Consider the following 7655-nt stretch of genomic DNA (forward strand, 5'->3'; position numbering starts at 1 on the left):
GATCTAAAACAAATATCAAAAATTTTTAATGGACAATGCAATGCTAGTGTCTAAATTTTTAATGGACAATGCAATGCTATAGTGTCTAGGGGTGTCCATTTGGTCGATAAAACGATTTTTTAAAGAAACACAAGACAAGTATAAGTATAGAAACCAAGGGAGTGATTACTTAAGGGATGAGGAGGGGGTTGTAATTGGGAAGAAGGATGTGAAGGTGCTTCTGGGGTGGCCAGCAAAATTTTATTTCTGACCCGAATGGTGTTTCTCTTAAAACCTTTTATTAAGCCATACATTTGGTGACATGGCTTTCTGCCTTCTGGTTTTATTTCACAATAAAAAGATTGTTTAAAAGACAGATTGAAATACATGGTGATAATATTACATAAGGTTGAGAGAGAGGCAAGTGAATTTAAAGTGGTCTAAGATTCTTCTATTGTTTGGGAGAGGGTACAGGCAATGGTTAACTTTACACTTTAGGTTACATATTACAATGTCTAGATGAGAAATAGATTATAAAATTAATGTAGTAGAAGGAAAAATCGGGATGAATAAAATAATTCAAAAGTAGACCAGAAAAGAGAGAAAACGAGGCATGAAACAGGTGTGTTCTGGGTTAAACCGTCTTCCCCCAAAAGATACGCCGAAATCCTAAATAATGGTCCCCGCGAACGTGACCTCATTTGGAAACAAAGTGTTCGCAGATGTAATTAAGACGAGGCCATAACTGAAGTAAGATGGGCTCTAATCCAATATGGCTGCTTCCTTTTAGAGAAGAGACTCAGACTCAGGGAGGACAGGCCACAAAATGACAGCGGCAGAGATCAGAGTGATGAACAGCAACAAGCCAAGAAACGCTGACGATCAACGGACGCCAGCAGAAGTTAGAAAGGAAAAGACAACAACAACGACAATGAATAACTTCTTAAAGTAATTTAGGTTGTAAAGAGTCTACCAAGAGTCTCAGAGGGAGTGTGACACTGCCACCTCGATCCCAGACTTCTGGTCTCCAGGGGGATGGGAAAGAACCTTATTCCCTACCTCAAAAAATTAATATAGGAAGGATCCCAGAGCTAGAAATAGGATAGATTTCTTAAAAGTACCCCAAAGGCTATCTACGAAATAAAATAATTGATACAGTGGATTTCATCAAAAATTTTAAATTGCCCCATCAAAAGACATCATTAAGGAAGTGAAGAGCATCGTAAAATAATTAATTAATTAAAAATAAAAAATAAAATAAATTAATTAATTTTTAAAAAAAGGAAATGAAGAGGCAAACCACAGAATGGGGGGGGGAGAGAATTGCAATAAATTCTAACCAAGAACTCAGATCCTTAATATATAAAGAATGCCGACAAGGCAATAACAAAAAAGCAACCGATTTTTTTAAATAGAAAAAATATGTGAACAAGCACTTCACACCAGAAGGCATACAAATGATCAATAAATATATGCGCCTTTACTACTCATCAGCAAAATGCAAGCTAAAACCACAATATGATATCGGTAGACAGCAACTCGAGTGGTTAAAATTGAAAAGACCAAGGTCAAGTGTTGGCAGGGATTAGAGCAACAGAACTGTCAACCATTTCTGTGCGAGTGTAAATGGGAAAGCTGTTTGGTGCCGTCGAATAAAATTAAACAATACCTACTCTACGTAACTTGTACAAGAACTTCTATAGCAAATTTATTTATAATTTCCCCAAACTGGAAGCAATCCCAAAATCCACCAGTAGGAGAACGAATAAACAGATTCTGGTTTATTCATATATTTGTACACTGGAAATATACTACATAGAAATGACAGAGAATGAAGCATTGATACATACAACAATCTGGATTTATCTCAAAAACCCTGAGCAACAGAAGGTAGACGTAGAAGAGATATGATTCCATTTATATAGCGGTCAAGAACAAGCAATACTAATTAATGGTGGTAGATGTCAGAATAATGATTACTGCCATAAGTTTTGACCAGAAAGGGAAGCAGTGGAGCTTTTTAGGGTGCAGTAAATGTTTTGTATCTTACTCTGGGTCACGACTACACAGGTGAATACATAGGTAAAAATTCACTGGTCTGTATACCTAAGGCTAGTGTGTTTTAGTAAATACAAAACAGACAGCTAGAACACAAAGACAAACTTCTATAATTTTCCCAGCAATCTTTAATGGAATACTCAATCCAAACTTTAAAATACTTCATTAGGTGTGATGATAAATGTTTAGAAGCCTCATCTAAGGTGTTTGGTGCAAAAGACCAAAACTCACATGCCATTTATGAATATTTGTTCTTCTTGTCACATAAATATAGCAAAACTAATTGTAGAAAAAAACAAAGACAAACTGAAATGCATTCATTTGTCAGCAAATACCACTGAAAGACAGAACGTATTGCTGAAGATTTGAAAATACAAGTATCAGTTTATGGCATTTGCCAAATTTCCTTTCAATGATGAAAATGTAAAAAATGTGGTTGTTTGGAAGAGAAGACATACAGTAGATGATGATGGTGATGATAATCATGATCATTAAAGATGATGTTTTGTGGACAAACGGTGTAGATGTAACCACACAGCAGGGATGGTTGTGTTGATTGTGATTTTTTACAAAAGTTCTAGGGGCTGGGTTTCAGAGAGCAAGCACAACAAATGCAGACCATTCACTGCATCATTCACAGGCAAAGCACTGAATGAGAGAATTAAAAAGCAAAAATGCACCAAGTGACACCAGGTGTCATCAGTGTGGTGTATTTTATGAAAACAAGGAGTTTAAAATATACTCAAATCTTCTTGTGACGTGATAATGCCAGGTGGTAACCTTAAGAAACGGGTGTCTTTTTTGACAAAAAGAAAAATGCTCCATATTTTCTGACCTTTTCTGGGAAAAGTGGCTTTCAATAAGATATGTATATAGCAGGTAAAATTGAAGAAAGAAACAGATTTCATCTGTACCTTCAAGTGAAGGTGCCACTTGGAACAATGAATTAGAAACTAATTGCTTTTTAGGGAAAAAAAAAATGCTCCAGAGAGATCATTTTAAAACAGATGTTTTAAAATGTTTTCAACATGTGATTTGGATTTCATTACAGAAAAAAAAAAAAAAAAAGACATGTATGGTCACAATACACTCCTCTAGGTACATATTTTAAAATTTAGAAATGAAATGTGTATTCTCCAAATGAAATATTTAATTGGGTTTGTGACCAATTATTAAAAATATAAAACAGCATTGTTGTTAAACGGGTGTAAAGTTTCGGTTTTGCAAGGTGAGAAAGTTCTGGAGATTGGTTGCGAAATGATGTGGATGTATTTAACACAACTTGAAATGGTTAAGATGGTGAATTTTCTGTCATGTGTATTTTACTACAATTAAAACGTTTCAGTGTCAAGAATAACTGATTCACATCAAAGGAGATACAGAATCGCTACATTTCATCTAAAATGTTGGGCTCACTTCCGAACCCCATTTTTGGGTGCTCAGCAAGCAGCACCTTGGTCCTGAGCAGGATGTGTCTCGGTGTCCTAGCCCTTGGCTCTGGGCACATGCGATGGCAGGAAACAACACCATGAGATCTGTCCAGTGAGCATTCTCGACCCTGAGTCTTCAAGAAGTGACCAACCGTCCATGGCATCTGGCAATTTGCCAGTTTGCTGGGGCACCAGTTTGATTATGTCAGATTGGTGCGATGAACACATCGTCACGCAGCTTGTGACCAAACCTGGTCCACAGCCCAGCATCCACCGTCCGTGTGGATTTGTAACATTTTATTTATAGCTGTGTGTGCGGTGACTCTCATTAAGGGCCTACGAGGATCTTTAGTCAATTCAGTAGGACTTTATGCACTTTTACATTAATTTATATACTTATCGTAGTCTATATGTAAATGTATCCACTTTTACATATATTTGTATATGTTTACATTGTTACAGCTTTTTGTTACGTGTTATATTTGTATGTATTATATTGTGAAAGCATTTTGCTATGGTAGCACACTAAAGATTTCTAACGACCACCAAACAATCCTTAAGATATGGAGATTTCACTCCATCGCTTAGTCTAGAACCACACAGCCTGACTAGAAACAGGAGGATCCGGGGTCCTCCTGGGTCCCCTGCGTGACCGAAAACACTTCTAGCTACCCCTCCCCTGCCTGCTTGACTCGTGAGTGTCCTTTGTGGCAGAAATGCTCACCATCAAAGCTTTTTCTCCACCATCTTTCTGACTGATGATGCTACAGGCAGCGGGACGTAGATACCGTTATTTTTGCCTGACCAGCATCCCTAGCCTCTTTTAACAAAGAGAACCACGATTTTTCTTTTAGGGACCCAAATTTTCCTAGGCCTGACCAAAAAAAGGCCCAAAAAGGGTCAGTGAGAGAGCCAATGTAAGAACAAAGTCAACGTGGAGGAAACCAAATTGACATATGGATCAGGCCAAGTACATGGAATCTTGTCGAACTCCTGGATCACGCCATGCCTGAGGCTGCACCTTTCCACAGTCAGTTTCATGAGCCAATTATATCTCCTTTTTCACATGAACTAGTTTGGGTTGGGTTTCTGTCTCTTGCAAAAACAAAACGCATGCTGACCAGTATGGAGAGCCGTCTCTAACCTGGGCTTAAAAGGGGCCCACGAGGCTTTGGGCAGTTAGGCAGCTGACAATCAGGAGACCCAAAGGTGGCTGCTGTCTACTGGTTCTACTGAGTCAGTTATAATTCTGAAGACCCCCATCTGCTCACCATATACAACTGTTTATAATTTCTTCTTTCCTCCCAGGTTGCCCATAATCAAAAGGGCACACACTCTGGAGTCACACAGATCCTGGCCCTGCCACATACTAGCTGTGTGACTTTGGGTAATTTCATTGACACGACTGATTCTGAATTCTCTGTATGTGCAATAGGCTTATCTCCACGCTAGGTTTGGCATGAAGATTCAAGTGCGTATGCGAAGAGCCGTAGTCTGTAGCATGCAGCTGACACTCAGAAAGAGGAAGACCTTTCTGGGTGCCGGGCCCCGGGCTAAGGGTTCACGGGCACCATTTCATTACTTTCTCCCAACAACCTTGGGAGACGTGCTCCACTGTGCTTTCCATGGGCCAGACACCGTTTTAAGTCCTTCGTATCCAAAGAAATCATTAAACCCTCGCACACACACGAGCTGGCGCACAGAGGTTAAGGAGCGTGACCTAGGCTGCATAGCTCCGTTCTGCTGGGTGGCTGGTCACCGCTGTCCCTCCCAATGGGGCAGTTTCTGAGATGATGGTGATGTAACGCTGTGTGCCTTGGGCTCCACCTGCCTCGGACACAATCAGAGAGCGGAATCCGGGCAGCTGAGTGGAAGGAAATCCAGATTTGGGGACTTTTCGGGTGGGGAGAGCTGAAGGATGAAATGCAGAGTGAGGACTTAGAAGACACCCCTCTGGTTTGCCAGCACATTTGGAAAGGGACAAGGCAGAAGGGACAAGGACCCTCTGGCTTCTGGGGTGGGGACCTGAGCCCCAGAATGTCCCCACCAACCTGGGCGGTATTTGTTCTCACCGAGGCTGGGAACCAGCAAGACGGTGATGGAAAGCCATGGTTTACAGGATAGCCTTGCTATAATTTTTCCACAGAAATATAGTTTGTAGCAAGCTAAATACATTCTTGGAAACCTGGAACCCCCCCAAAACCGATAGAAGTGCTTTTTTTTTTTACTATTTCACGAAAACGAGAGAGGAAAAACACATTTCTTGGATTTAACTTTGTTCACACAAACTTTCTTTTTTAAAAGAAAAACTGGCATTGTTTCATTTCAAGGAAGCACGAAACGCTCACTCCAGCAACTCTTTTTAAAAGTTGTCTATAACCGTGTGGCTTGGAAAGTTTTATATTTTATTTTATTTTTCTTTCGGGATGAAGAAGCCTGAAACAGGTCGTCTGAGTGAACATTATTGCACCCCTCCCCAAGAGGCAGATGGGACAGGGGAAGGGGTAGGGAGGCTTGTGTTTGGGACACTCAGCCAAACCAGAGGGCTGCCCGCAACTTGCCTAAAATAGAAAATAAAAGTTAGCAACGGGCTTCCTGCCTGGCCAGCCCCTCTTTAGAGTTCTGTGCGACAAAACCGGGGCCACGCAGGACGCTGCCCCGGAGCCCCGGAGAAGGACACGAGCCCAGGGGCCACTTCCAGCAGAAGCCAAGCTCCCTGCCCTCCGTGCCTTCGGGCCTCGTTCTCACCTGGGGGACCAGGTCCACCCATGGGACTCGCCTCCACTCCCCAGTGACATCGGCTTTGCTCTGCTAAAGAAAATTCACACCACGGTCACGTCTGGCTCTTTTTCCAGATCTTTGAAGAATGACACATACCACGGGAGTTGCAGTGGACGGCGTCAGGGGCGAGGGAAATGTGCCTGGGCTGCGCGGCGTGAAGGACGCGGGTTCAAACCCCAGCTTTGCCACGAAAGTGTTGCTGTGACCTCAGCCTGTCCCGGCTCCGTGTAAAAAGGCGAAGAGGGTCCCCAGGTCGCTGGCAGGGTGGGCGGGGCCGGGCTGCAGCAGGTGAGGGCGCAGGAGCCCCGTGTCATGGCTCTCGGGCCAGCGGAGGGCGCGCGGCCGGCGCCACCTCGGGGTTCACCTGTGAGGCTGGCGGAGGCGCGCGGGGGGGACGAGGGGACACCCCGCGAGCTGGTCCTGTCCTCCCACGGCACCTTATTCCCGTTCCTCAAGGGATCCGCCTCCCGCTCGCCGTGCCCACGACGCCCGCGCCGCCTCGCGCACTCGCAAAGGGTCCGCGCGACAGCGACACGGCCGAGCCGCGCGCGCCCCGCCGCGGGAGCCGAGCTTCGGAGTCCGAAAGCCTGTGCGTCCCCCTCCCCGCGCCCTCCCGCCTTCCTCGGCCGCCTCTCTCCCTCCCACCCCCCACCCCGCACTCCCCCGCGCCCCGGTCCCCGTCGGGTCACCCCCCGCCCCCGCCCCCGCCCCGCATGTCGCTCCCGGGACGGCGGGGCCCGAGCGCGCGGGCGGCGGCGCCACCCAGCGACGCCAGACGGCGCTGCGCCGGGACGCGGGCCAGTCCCCGAGGGCCGATGACCCAACGCCGCAGGCATCCGAGGATAACCTTTCCCCCTCCTCTCCAGCACCAAATAAGGGGGCGCTTCCCTCTGCGCGCCGGCCGCGGCGGTTAGGCCGGGAGGGGGGGCGGCGTGGAAAGCAGGATCTGGGGACCAGGCGGACAGACAGTCCGCGGAACAACCGACCGCATTGTTCTCGTCCCTCCTCCCTGCGGCCGCGGACTTGGGAGTGGCGTGGCAGCGGCCGGGGCCGCCGTCCGGGGTCCCCCCCAGCCCATCCGCAGCGCCGCCGACGCCCCCATCCCCAAGAAGTGGAAGCGCAAGGCCCCCTCGAAGCGCTCCCCGCGGACCCTCCAGGCCGGCGGGCGCGGGGCGCGGCTGGAGGGCAGCCAGGCCCGGCCGCCAGGCCTCGGAACCCTGGCATCGCCCCCGAGGGAGGGCGTCACTGGCGGTTGACAGTGTTTGGTAACCACAGAAACCGAGATTTGACCTATATTTTCGAGGATGGCCTCAACTCGAATTCTCCTTCTAGAAATCACAGCGAGAGCGCCTGACCTGGCTGTCCATTTTCCTGCTGCTTTACAGGCCAGAGCGCCACCCAGAAGGC

General features: G+C 46.5%; 1 long non-coding RNA gene across 2 annotated transcripts; it reads right to left on the reverse strand.

Moving 5' to 3' along the window:
* Positions 1 to 5863: 5863 nt before the first annotated feature.
* LOC120587311 (uncharacterized) lies at positions 5864 to 6559 on the reverse strand. Of its 2 annotated transcripts, none has more exons than XR_005648910.1 (3): positions 6345 to 6559; positions 6216 to 6275; positions 5864 to 6028 (listed from the first exon to the last, which is right to left on the reverse strand). It is a non-coding gene; the product is annotated as an uncharacterized LOC120587311 (long non-coding RNA). The 2 variants fall into 2 exon arrangements; XR_005648909.1 differs by having other exon boundaries at positions 6216 to 6278.
* Positions 6560 to 7655: the final 1096 nt, after the last annotated feature.

The sequence above is a fragment of the Pteropus medius genome, unplaced genomic scaffold, assembly GCF_902729225.1.
Source record: "Pteropus medius unplaced genomic scaffold, Ma_sr-lr_union100, whole genome shotgun sequence".
Lineage (NCBI taxonomy): Eukaryota > Metazoa > Chordata > Mammalia > Chiroptera > Pteropodidae > Pteropus > Pteropus medius.